The 11,596-nt window shown below is 36.5% G+C and overlaps 1 long non-coding RNA gene across 3 annotated transcripts in view; it reads left to right on the plus strand.

Moving 5' to 3' along the window:
* The window catches only part of LOC138842819 (uncharacterized), a 43,327-nt gene that overhangs the window by 1,612 nt on the left and 30,119 nt on the right, over positions 1-11,596 (plus strand). The window contains exon 2 of one of the 3 annotated variants that reach the window (XR_011377727.1): positions 11,043-11,219. The exons of the other annotated variants lie outside the window; for them this stretch is intronic. This is a non-coding gene — a long non-coding RNA (uncharacterized lncRNA). The remainder of the gene's footprint in view (positions 1-11,042; positions 11,220-11,596) is intronic. 3 annotated transcript variants of the gene reach the window in all.

Consider the following 11,596-nt stretch of genomic DNA (forward strand, 5'->3'; position numbering starts at 1 on the left):
ATTAGGGTGGTTGCTATAGAAACAGAAGTTGAAGGATCTCAGGATATTTTCCTGAGGTACAGGTGTGAAGAAAGGTGGTAAACAAGGTGACTCCCAGGTGGTTTTCTTAAGCAAGTAGGAGGATGCCATTTAGTTCAAGGGGAAAGATCATTTAATATTACTGGAGGGACCCTGAATGCCTCTGCCCAAACTCCAAGCCTCTCCCACCACTGACCTGAAAATCTCACATCATTCACTCCTTGGGATCAAGGCTTGGTTAAATATGAATGTTGGCTTTATCACATTCCAAAAACCACACGTACGGAACTTGTATTAGTTGCTAGGAATCTAAAGATGAATAAAAACAACTGTCTATTGGGGAGATTGACAATAAGTTAGCCATTTCAAGACAAGTAGGACAAGTATTATAATAAGAAGGGATAATAAAAGTGCCTACCTTGGTGGCAGGGGTTGGGGGGGTGGGGAAAGGAAGCTGGGACAAAGTGAGAGAATGGCATGGGCATATATACACTACCAAATGTAAAATAGATAGCTAGTGGGAAGCAGCCACATAGCACAGGGAGATCAGCTCAGTGCTTTGTGACCACCTAGAGGGGTGGGATAGGGAGGGTGGGGGGGAGATGCAAGAGGGAGGGGCTATGAGGATATATGTGTACATATAGCTGATTCACTTTGTTATACAGCAGAAACTAACACACCATTGTAAAGCAATTATACTCTAGTAAAGACATAAAAAAATTAAAATTAAAAAAAATTTTTTAAGTGCCTACCTTACAGGGTCACTGTAAGGATGAAATGAGTCGATGCCTACAGAGCTCCAAGTACAGACGCTGGCATATAGAAGTAGTCAATAAATATCAACAGTTATTTTACACTTTTCTACACTGAGGTTTATCATTATTTTTGATGTTGTTATCTTCTGGATTCAGTAGGAGCAGATAGAATGATTATCACAGCCTGCTACTCTAGGAGAGGCAAGGTTGAATGGAGGAAGTCTACCTGACTCTAGCTTTCTGAACCAGTAGGAAGAAAGAGAAATTTAATTGGCAGGCAAGGGAGGAGGGACATTCTAAGCAAAAGAAAAACAAGGTCAAAGGCTAACAAGACAAGAGGGAGCCAGAACTAGAGCCAGAACTATGCAAGAGACTGGAAAGTAGTTGAGTATTGTTGAAGTGTAGGTTACTTACCAAGAAGTGGCAAGAGATAAAGTTGGTGTCAGGGCTTAAGAAATGGGAAAAGAATTTGAAAAAGAATAGATACATGTATAGGGATAACTGAATCACCTTGTTGTACACCTGAAACCAACACAACATTGTTAATCAACTATACTCCAATATAAAATAAAAACTTAAAAAAAAAAAGAAATATGTAGACCATGCTGAGACATTCTGACTCAGACTCCCATAGACAGTGGGGAGCCAGTAAAGGATGTTAAGTAGGGAAGAGTCATGATTTAGGAGACTGTACTGTACTAGAGGAAATGAAACTGAAGGTGGAGAGACCAGTTAGAAGGGCATTATAGTACTATGGATGAGAGATGATAAGTGCCTAAACTAGGGCAGTAGCAAGTGGGGTGGGCATATTTGACAGAGATTTAAACAGACAATTAACAGAATTAGAGAGTGTTTGGATGTGGTGGTTCAGGATGTATCCAGGATTTTCAGCATAGCAGGCTGGGTGGCTGGAGTTAATGCTGACTGAAGTAAGAAAATGCTTCCTGGAGAAGGACGAAGAATAAGCTTTACTCGGGTTAATATTTAAGCTGCACTAGTCCATCTCCAACTGAGATCTAAAGAAACTGAACAAGAAGCAATCAAGATTTGTTTAATTTTACAATAAAAATAGCTCTAACTTTTTTTGCTGGTTGTGTCAATAATGCATACTTACTGCAGAAAATAAAATCAGGTACAGAAAAGCACAAAGATAAAAGCCATCTAAAGTCCTACCACCCAGGGATGCAGCTAAACTTTGATGTGGGGAAGGAAGAGAACAGTGGCCTCAACCTGGGGACTGAGCCATATCACAAGAAGACACTGGGGTCTACAGGGAGCCAGAACGGGAAACTGAACAGGAACCAAATCGGGTTTTAAAATACAAACATCTCAATTCTTTTTTTTTTTTTAAGAAAGGTTGTTTTTTTTTTTAAATTAAATTAATTAATTAATTTTATTTTTGGCTGCACTGGGTCTTTGTTGCTGCCTGCTGGCTTTCTCTAGTTGTGGCGAGTGGGGACTACTCTTCATTGTGGTGCGCAAGCTTCTCATTGCAGTGGCTTCTCTTGTTGCGGAGCACAGGCTCTAGGCACGCGGGCTTCAGTAGTTGTGGCTTGCAGGCTCAGTAGTTGTAGCACACGGGCTTAGTTGCTCCGTGGCACGTGGGATCTTCCCGGACCAGAGATCAAACCAGTGCCCCCTGCATTGGCAGGGGAATTCTTAACCACTGTTCAGCCAGTGAAGTCCAACATCTCAGTTCTTCAAAGAGTCACATCTCCCTTAATGATACCAAACAAGCAACAAATCTTTATCCCATTTCAAATATGTGTAATTTCTCCATTGGCACTCAGGCGTAGTGAAAACATAGACTCATCCGGAGTTAAGGTTTTGTGACTAAGTTAGTACGAGGCAAGAGTGTAAATCAGGACAACCTTGATTGGTATGTCCCTGAAAACTCTTGGAGAGTTGGACTCCTCTCTTTTTTATGTATTCTTGAAGCATCCAGCAAAATATGTAAGAGCCACCTGAAAAATATATTGAATGAGTTAATGAAGCCAACTGAAATATAAGATTGTGGGCAAACTAATGAGAGGTCAGACACAACTTCATTCCTTGTCTTAGTGATTCAGTCATCTTGCATGCTGTCATCACTTGTTTTTCTACAAACAGATTTCTTTATATACAGGGAAGAGTGCCACCTATCCCTGTTAAGTGCCACCTATCCCTGTTAAGAGTGCCACCTATCCCAGCTTGACTCGATAGACTGCCTCTAGCTCTAAATAGCAAAGTATTACATTTTAGGCACTGCCATAGATGTAATAATAGTTCAGGTAATATACACACATAAGAAACACCCTCAAGATTTCCTGAATCACCAGATGATTTTTTTTATCTTACTGGAACTAAGTTGGTATAAATCTAAAGAAGATTCTGGTCAGTTAAGACGATATGGTAAGACCTAGAGAAACCACTAAGAAAATAACTCCAAAAAATATAGGGAAAAAATCATTAAAGAAATTTAAATGTTACACTAAGGAATATTCAATTAAAGAAAAAAAGAGTAAAGTAGGAAGAGATGAACAAAAAAGACATGAGACACAGAAAACAAAAATTATAATGGCAGACATAAATTCAACTATATCGATAATAACATTGTGTGAATGAATTGAACAGAATACATTAATAAACAAAATCCATCTATATGCTACCTATAGGAGCAGTTTAGATTCAAAGATACACAGAGGTTGAAATTAAAAGAATGGAAAAACATGAATCATTCAAAAAGCAATCATAAGAAAGCTGGAGTGGCTATATTAATATCGGATAAAATAGACTTTACAGTAAAAATATTTAAGTGGTGCAACCACTTTGCAAAACAGCCTAACAGTTCAGCATATAATTGCCATATGACCCAGTAATTCCACTCCTAGGTATATATCCAAGAGAAACATTTGTCCACACAAAAACTTGTGCAAAGTATTCATAGCAGCATTATTCATAATAACCAAAAAGTGGAAACAAACTAAATGCTTATCAACTAATGAATGAATAAATAAAACATAGTATATCCATATAATTGAATACGATTCATCCATAAACAGAAATGAAGTACTGACGTATGTTTCAACGTGGATAAAACTTGAAAATATTATGCTAAGGGGAAATAAGACTGTCATAGAAGACCACATATTATATGATTCCATCAATATGGAACGTCCAGGATAGGTAAATCTGTAGAGACAGAAAGAACATTGGTAATTACCCAGAGCTGGGAGAATTGAGTGGAAATTGGGAGTGACTGCTAAGAAATACAGTTTCTTTTGGGGGTGATGGAAGTGTTCTAAGATTGATTGTAGTGATGGTTGTGCAACTCTGTGACTACACTAAAAACTATTGAATTGTACACTTTAAATGGGTGAATTTTATGGTATGTGAATTATATCTAAATAAAGTAATTTTTAAATACAGAAAAAACTAATATAGAGGTCTGATTGGTGGTTACCTTTTGCCAAGTTATCAATTAAGAGAAGGCATGAGGGAGCCTGCTGCTGTGTTAGAAATATTCAGTGTCTTGATCTGGGTGGTGATTACATGGGTGTTCACAAATGTAAAAGTTCTTCTAACTATATACGTAAGTCTGTGTACTTCACTACATGTAATACATCAGACAAAAAGAAAAACATTTTTAAATGCCAGTTTTATTTAAATAATATGACTTAAAATATTGATATTCATTAATTATATTTTATTTTTCCATTTTATATTTATATATATTATATATAAATATATATAATTTATATTTTATAATATTTTATAAATGAAATAACTTAAAACATATGTTAAAATAATTTTTATTTTACATTTTACATGTACTTTCCTAATGAAAATATATTCAACACATTCAATTTTTGTACACTTTAAATTCTACTACATTTTGTATACTAATACTTTGAGTCATTACTGTAGATAGTGCACAAAAAATGAAAATCTTGATGATAACATAATTAATGATTTTGTTGATGATGGCAAGATAAAAGTTATGAAATAAATACATGATAATATATGAATTACATAGGTTTTAATTTTATTCCCCATCCAGATATCATTGGATCATCAGCCCAAAATCTAGACACATGCAATAATATTTAAATTGTAATATTTGACATTTTACTTCTCTTTCAGTCATACAAAAGTTATAGCTTTAGATATATTTTCCCATTTGATTTTTATAAAGGTTTATTGTTGATATAAGAAGATATATTTTCTTTGATAGTCCTGTGTGAACTTGATTTATAACTTTTAAAGACTTAAACATAAGGCACGTGGGCCTCAATTTATTCTTTGGTTCTCAATCCCACAAATGTTATTGGTGGGCCTACAAATAGCATGTGTGACCTGCCTTATTTACAGTTATCTATATACTTTTTTTTTTATGTATATACTTTTTAACCACCTACTTCAACTTCCTGTATACACACACAAACACAAACATACACACACACAAAATTCTCTGTTGTTCCTGAAGAACAGAGATGGTCTTACCCATTCTTGATTCCCCTGTGTAGTGTGTAACACAGTAAGTATAGGAAACAATTAATAGATTTTGAATTTAACTGAATCACATACATAGGAAGTGGGAGGTACACCTCAAGAGATTTCTTGAGAAATCATGGATTTAAGAAATCCAAAAATAGACAGGAGTGATAGGTGTGAAGAGTCAAGACTTTTGCCTTCAAGACATCAAAAGCATACGCAATAGAGAGCAAGTTTACCCAGTTTGCTTCACTAATGTACATCCTTTGGCACGATGAACAATCTATGGAGGTGAGAGGTTCACTGACTCGGAGTCGGGCTGGGCAATGTGTGGTAATGAGACATGTCTTTCGGTAAATTGTTTTAGAAGAAGACGTAGGAGCACATTAAACTTCATACTCAGGGATGAAAAGCCACTCTGGAACTATATAATATCCTCTATGCAATGTTCTAACAGTCCACCTTTAATTTCCACTGGAATCTAACTCTGCAGAAATTACCAGGAAAAGTTCCAGAAATAATTGTGGTGGTTTTAGCAATATAGTAAATAGCCATCTGTTAGAAATTTGACTAAGATTCCCTAATAGGTTGTCAGGGCTGAATGAATTTTAAATAACAAAAATAATGTCAAGCAACAATTAATTTCACCAAACTGCTATCAACTGGAAACAATCGCCCTTATTGGCTGAGTTTGTACAGTTTCAGCGTCAGTATGAAACAATGGATCCAGGTCTTCAAATTTTAGGTCATAAGGCAGACTTGCACAAATGTTAGAGGATTGTTTCCCTTCTGTAGGAACACAGAATGTAGATCAAATCGTCCTGGTTCTGGACAAGAACAAGTTGGCTTTTTACCTCCTCTCTTTTACCAAGTAAATTTTGTGACTTGAAAGGTTTGGCAGGAGCCAAAGCACGAAGTCAGAAGATACAGGATGTGTTCAGGAAATAATGAGTAATCAAGTTGGCCAGGAGACTCAGAGCTTCTCAAAACTTTTCTGCCAAAATATCTCCTTACAGAGAAAGAATAAACTCAAATGTCCCATTCATCAAGAAATTTAAGCGTTTGTCCCCATATCCCCACTCAATGTCTTTGAAATCTCATGTTTTAGCTTTAAAATCAATGCAAACTTTGCATACCAGTCTATCATATCAATGGTGCTATGTAAATATAATGTTTCAGATGTCTATTATCAGAGGAGAAAACAAGTTTCCTATTTCTAAACTTGGCTAATATACTTTCTTGGGAAAGGAGGTTCATTATACATGTGGCAAAGCCCTTTATATAAATACATATTTTTTGAATTTTGTGAGAATTGTCACGAATATATACATTTATTTTAAATATTATTATTAAACTGTTCTGTTTTCAAACCTATTTCAAATTCAAAACCTAATAAACAGTTTATTATTAAACTGAACAGTAAGTAACTACCACTCAGCTTAAGAAATAAAACAGCCCAGAACCTTAAAGCTCCCAGTATACCCCTCCCAGACTATTCTCCTTCTGCTTGTTTTCCCCCCAGGAAACCACTATCCTGAATTTTATGTTACTCATTCCTTTGCTTTTCTCTATAATTTACTAGTTTACCACAAATATAGATACTCCTAAACAATATAACATAAAGTAGCATAAATAGCTTTACTTATTTGTGACCTTGATATAAATGATATATATATTCTACAATTTGCCTTTTCAGTTCCACATTGTTTTTGTGATTCTTTCATATCAATATGTGTGGTTAGAGTTCATTCACTTTCACTTATGAAGAATATTGCCGTATATTTATCCATTCCAGTGTTGCTGAACATGTTGTTTTCAGTTTTTTGTAATTACAAAGTGTTGTGTCTCCAGATGCATATGGGAAGGAATTTCTGTAAGGTAAATATCCAGGAGTGAAGTAAATTTTAGTAAATAGTGCCTATGGCACATAATATTTTCTAAAGATAGCAACAAAAATATCTTCCATCCAAATGCTCTTTTTACAATGTGACCTTGACATATCTCCCATCAAGACATGGAGTCTATGTCCCCTTTCTTTGATAGTGGGTGAGCTTTTGTAACTTTAAATCAATAGAGAATGGTGGAAGTTACTCTGTGTGACTTTCAAAGCTAGTTTATAAAGGGCCATACACCTTCTATTTTGTTAGCTCAAATACTTGCTCCTAAAAGATTTTAGCTTCCTTATAAGGACTCTGACCAACCAGAGGCCGGAGGCCACCATGCTATGAGCTCAATCTAGCTGCCCAAGTGGAGAGGTCCCAAGGAGGGATGCTGAGACAATATGAAGAATGATTCCAGCCAGTTCCTAGTGGCCCCAACTCCCAGATGACCCACTGGAACTGAATGAATGATTCCAGAGCTGCCCAGCCAAGCCCCTTCCAATTTGTGACCCACAGAAACTGTGGAATGTTATTTTAAGTCACTAAATTTGGGGTGGCTTGTATGCAGCAATAGAACACCAGAAAAATACCAAATTGTCTTCCAAAATGGTTGTACCAACTTTCGCTGGTAGTGAATGCGAGTACCTGTTGTTCTACATCTTCATCACCCTTTATGTTTTGCCTGTACGGTACACATGATATGAAATATGATTATAGTTTTAGATTGAATTTCTCTGATTACTAGGGACTTTGAGCATTTTCATATATTTAGTGGCCATTTGTGTTTTTTCTTTCATAACCTCAAGGCTTTTGCTTGTATTTGCATTAGATTTTCTCTGTAAAATTTAAAAATATTATAAGTACTAATACTTTGTCAGTTATATACATTACAAGTCTCTTCTAGGTTGTTTATTGCATTTTCCACTCTTTTTATAGTGTATTTTGATGGACAGAAAGTAGCAATATTTTCTTTTATGGTTTCACCCTTTTCTGTCTTAAATTCTTTCACCATGGGATCACAAAGGTTTTCTGTAATTTATTTTAGAAGTTTTACAAGTTTTGTTTTTCATATTTGAGTCTTTAATCATCCACTTGGAATTTATTTTTGTTTGATACAAGGAAAAAACTTTAAATAGGTCCAATTGAGCCTCTTTTCTCAACTGAAAACTCTATTGTATGTCAAGTTCCCAAAGCATGGTCTGTTTCTGTGCTTTCTTGTCAGTTCCATAGACTTATTAATCTTTTTGTCAATACCACATTGTTTCAATAATTACAACTGAATGTTAAGATTTTTTTCAATCTAGTACGGCATGACTCTCTTGCCTGATTTTTCTTATTCAAGAATAGGCTATATCTCACTATTTATTTAGTCTTCCTTAATGTCTTTCAATAAGCTTTTATAAATTTCTCCACTAAGATCTTATACATTTTTTCCAGATTATTTAACAGTTTTTGTTGCTACAGTAAGGCTATCATTTTTAAATAAATGTTCTTTTTTGCTGCTGGTATAATCATATCTAGAAGTTTTACTAACTGTTCTCATTAACTGTTCATAGATTCTTTCTCAGTTTTTCATGTAGGAATCATATCATCACCAAAAAATTACAGGGTCATGTCTTCCTTTCAAGTTCTTTCCTTGTCTTGCCTTATTACACTGGCTAAGGCCTGTAATACAATGGTGAGTAGAGTGGGGAAAGTGGGCATTTCTGTCTTTTTCCTGGTTTGAAAGAGAATGTTTTTAATGTTTTGCCATTAAACATGATGATTAGGGTAAGTATTTTGAAACTAGCCTTTATTAGATTTAGAAGTCTGATTGTATTACTAAATTACAAAAAGCATATATTTTTGTACATCCAGATAATAATTACATGTTTACTGTTATGTTGTACCTTGCCTCCAAGATGTCCCCAAAGGATTCTCACCTCCTGGTACTCAGAGTCTTACGTAATTCCTCTTGTATTGTACCAGAGTAGATCTGTGTAATCCACAGAACATGGCAGAGTGATAAAATATCATTAGATTAGGTTTTAAAAGATATTATGGCATAAGGTTACAAAGGATCATAAGAAACTATGAACAATTATATGCCAATAAAATGGACAGTCTAGAAGAAATGGACAAATCCGTAGAAATGTACAATCTCCCAAGACTTAACCAGGAAGAAATAGAAAGTATGAACAGATCGATCACAAGTACTGACATTGAAACTGTGATTTTAAAACTCCCAACAAACAGAAGTCCAGGACCAGATGGCTTCACAGGCGAATTCTATTAAACATTTAGAGAAGAGTTAACATTTGTCCTTCTCAAACTATTCCAGAAAAATTGCAGAGGAAGGAACACTTCCAAACTCATTCTACAAGGCCACCCTGATAGCAAAACCAGACAAAGATATCACACTTACACACAAAAACTACAGGCCCGGGCTTCCCTGGTGGCACAGTGGTTGAGAGTCTGCCTGCCGATGCAGGGGACACGGGTTTGTGCCCCGATCCGGGAAGATCCCACATGCCGTGGAGCGGCTAGGCCCGTGAGCCATGGCCGCTGAGCCTGTGCGTCCGGAGCCTGTGCTCCACAACAGGAGAGGCCACAACAGTGAGAGGCCCGCGTACCGCAAAAAAAAAAAAAAAAAAAAAAAAATTACAGGCCAATATTACTGATGAACATAGATGCAAAAATCCTCAACAAAATATTAGCAAACTGAATCCAACAATACATTAAAGGGATCATACACCAGGATCAAGGGGGATTTATCCTAGGGGTGCAAGGATGGTTCAGTATCCACAAATCAGTGTGATACACCATATTTAAAACTTGAAGAATAAAAACCATATGATCATCTCAATAGATGCAGAAAAAGCTTTTGAGAAAATTCAACATCAGTTTATGATAAAAACTCTCATCAAAGTGGTTATAGAGGGAACATACCTCAACATAATAAAGACTATGTATGATAAGCCCACAGTTAACATACTCAATGGTGAAAAGCTAAAAGCATTTCCCCCAAGATCATCCTTGTTCCACAAGACCAGGTTGCCCACTCTCGCCACTTTTATTCAATACAGTATTGGAAGTCCTAACCACAGTAATCATGCAAAAAAAAAAAAAAAGAAAAGAAAAGGAATCAAAATTGAAAAAGAGGAATAAAAATGTTATTGTTTGAAATGATATGATACTACACATAGAACATCCTAAGGACCCCACCAAAATACTACTAGAGCTCTTTAATGAATTTGGTGAAGTTGTAGGACACAAAATTAATATACAGAAATCTGTTGCTTTTCTATACACAAAGAACTAACTAATGGAAATTGAGAAAACAATCCCATTTACCATAGCATCAAAAAGAATAAAATACCTAGGAATAAACCTACCCAAGGAGGCAAAAGACCTGTATTCAGAAAACTATAAGACACTGACGAAAGAAATAGAAGACAACACAAGCAGAAGGAAAGATACACTGGGTTCACAGACTGGAAGATTTAATATTGTTAAAATGATCATACTACCCAAGGCAATATACAGATTCAATGCAATCTCTATCAAAATACCAAAGGCATTTAAAATTATTTATTTATTTTTTTATTTATGGCTGCGTTGGGTCTTTGTTGCTGTGCATGGGTTTTCTCTAGTTGCGTTGAGCGAGGGCTACTCTTTGTTGTGGTGCGTGGGCTTCTCAATGCGGTGGCTTCTCTTGTTGCGGAGCACAGGCTCTAAGCTTGTGGGCTTCAGTAGTTGTGGCATGTGGGCTCAGTAGTTGTGGGGCATGGGCTCAAGAGTGCAGGCTCAGTAGTTGTGGCACACAGGCTTAGTTGCTCCACGGCATGTGGGATCTTCTGGGACCAGGGATAGAACCCATGTACCCTGCATTGGTAGGCGGATTCTTACCTTTTTTTTTTTTTTTTTTTTTTTGCAGTACGCAGGCCTCTCGCTCTGTGGCCTCTCCCGTTGCTCCAGGCGCGCAGGCTCAGTGGCCATGGCTCACGGACCCAGCCGCTCCGCGGCATGTGGGATCTTCCCAGACCAGGACATGAACCCGCGTCCCCTGCATCAGCAGGCAGACTCTCAACCACTGCGCCACCAGGGAAGCCCGGTAGGCAGATTCTTAACCACTGTGCCAAAGACATTTTTAACAGAACTAAACAAATAATTTTAAAGTTCGTATGGAAACACAAAAGACCCCAAATAGCAAAAACAATCTTGAGAAAGAAGAACGGAGCTGGAGAAATCACGTTCCCTGACTTGAAATTATGCTACAAAACTATAGTAATCAAAACAGTATGGGGGGGTGGGGGTGGCAGGATGAATTGGGAGATTGGGATTGACATATATACACTAATATGTATAAAATAGATAACTAATAAGAACCTGCTGTATAAAAAGTAAATAAATAAAGTAAAATTCAAAGAAAAACAGTATGGCAGGACTTCCCTGGTGGCACAGAGGTTAAGAATCCACCTGCCAATGCAG

Source organism: Globicephala melas, chromosome 1, assembly GCF_963455315.2.
Source record: "Globicephala melas chromosome 1, mGloMel1.2, whole genome shotgun sequence".
Lineage (NCBI taxonomy): Eukaryota > Metazoa > Chordata > Mammalia > Artiodactyla > Delphinidae > Globicephala > Globicephala melas.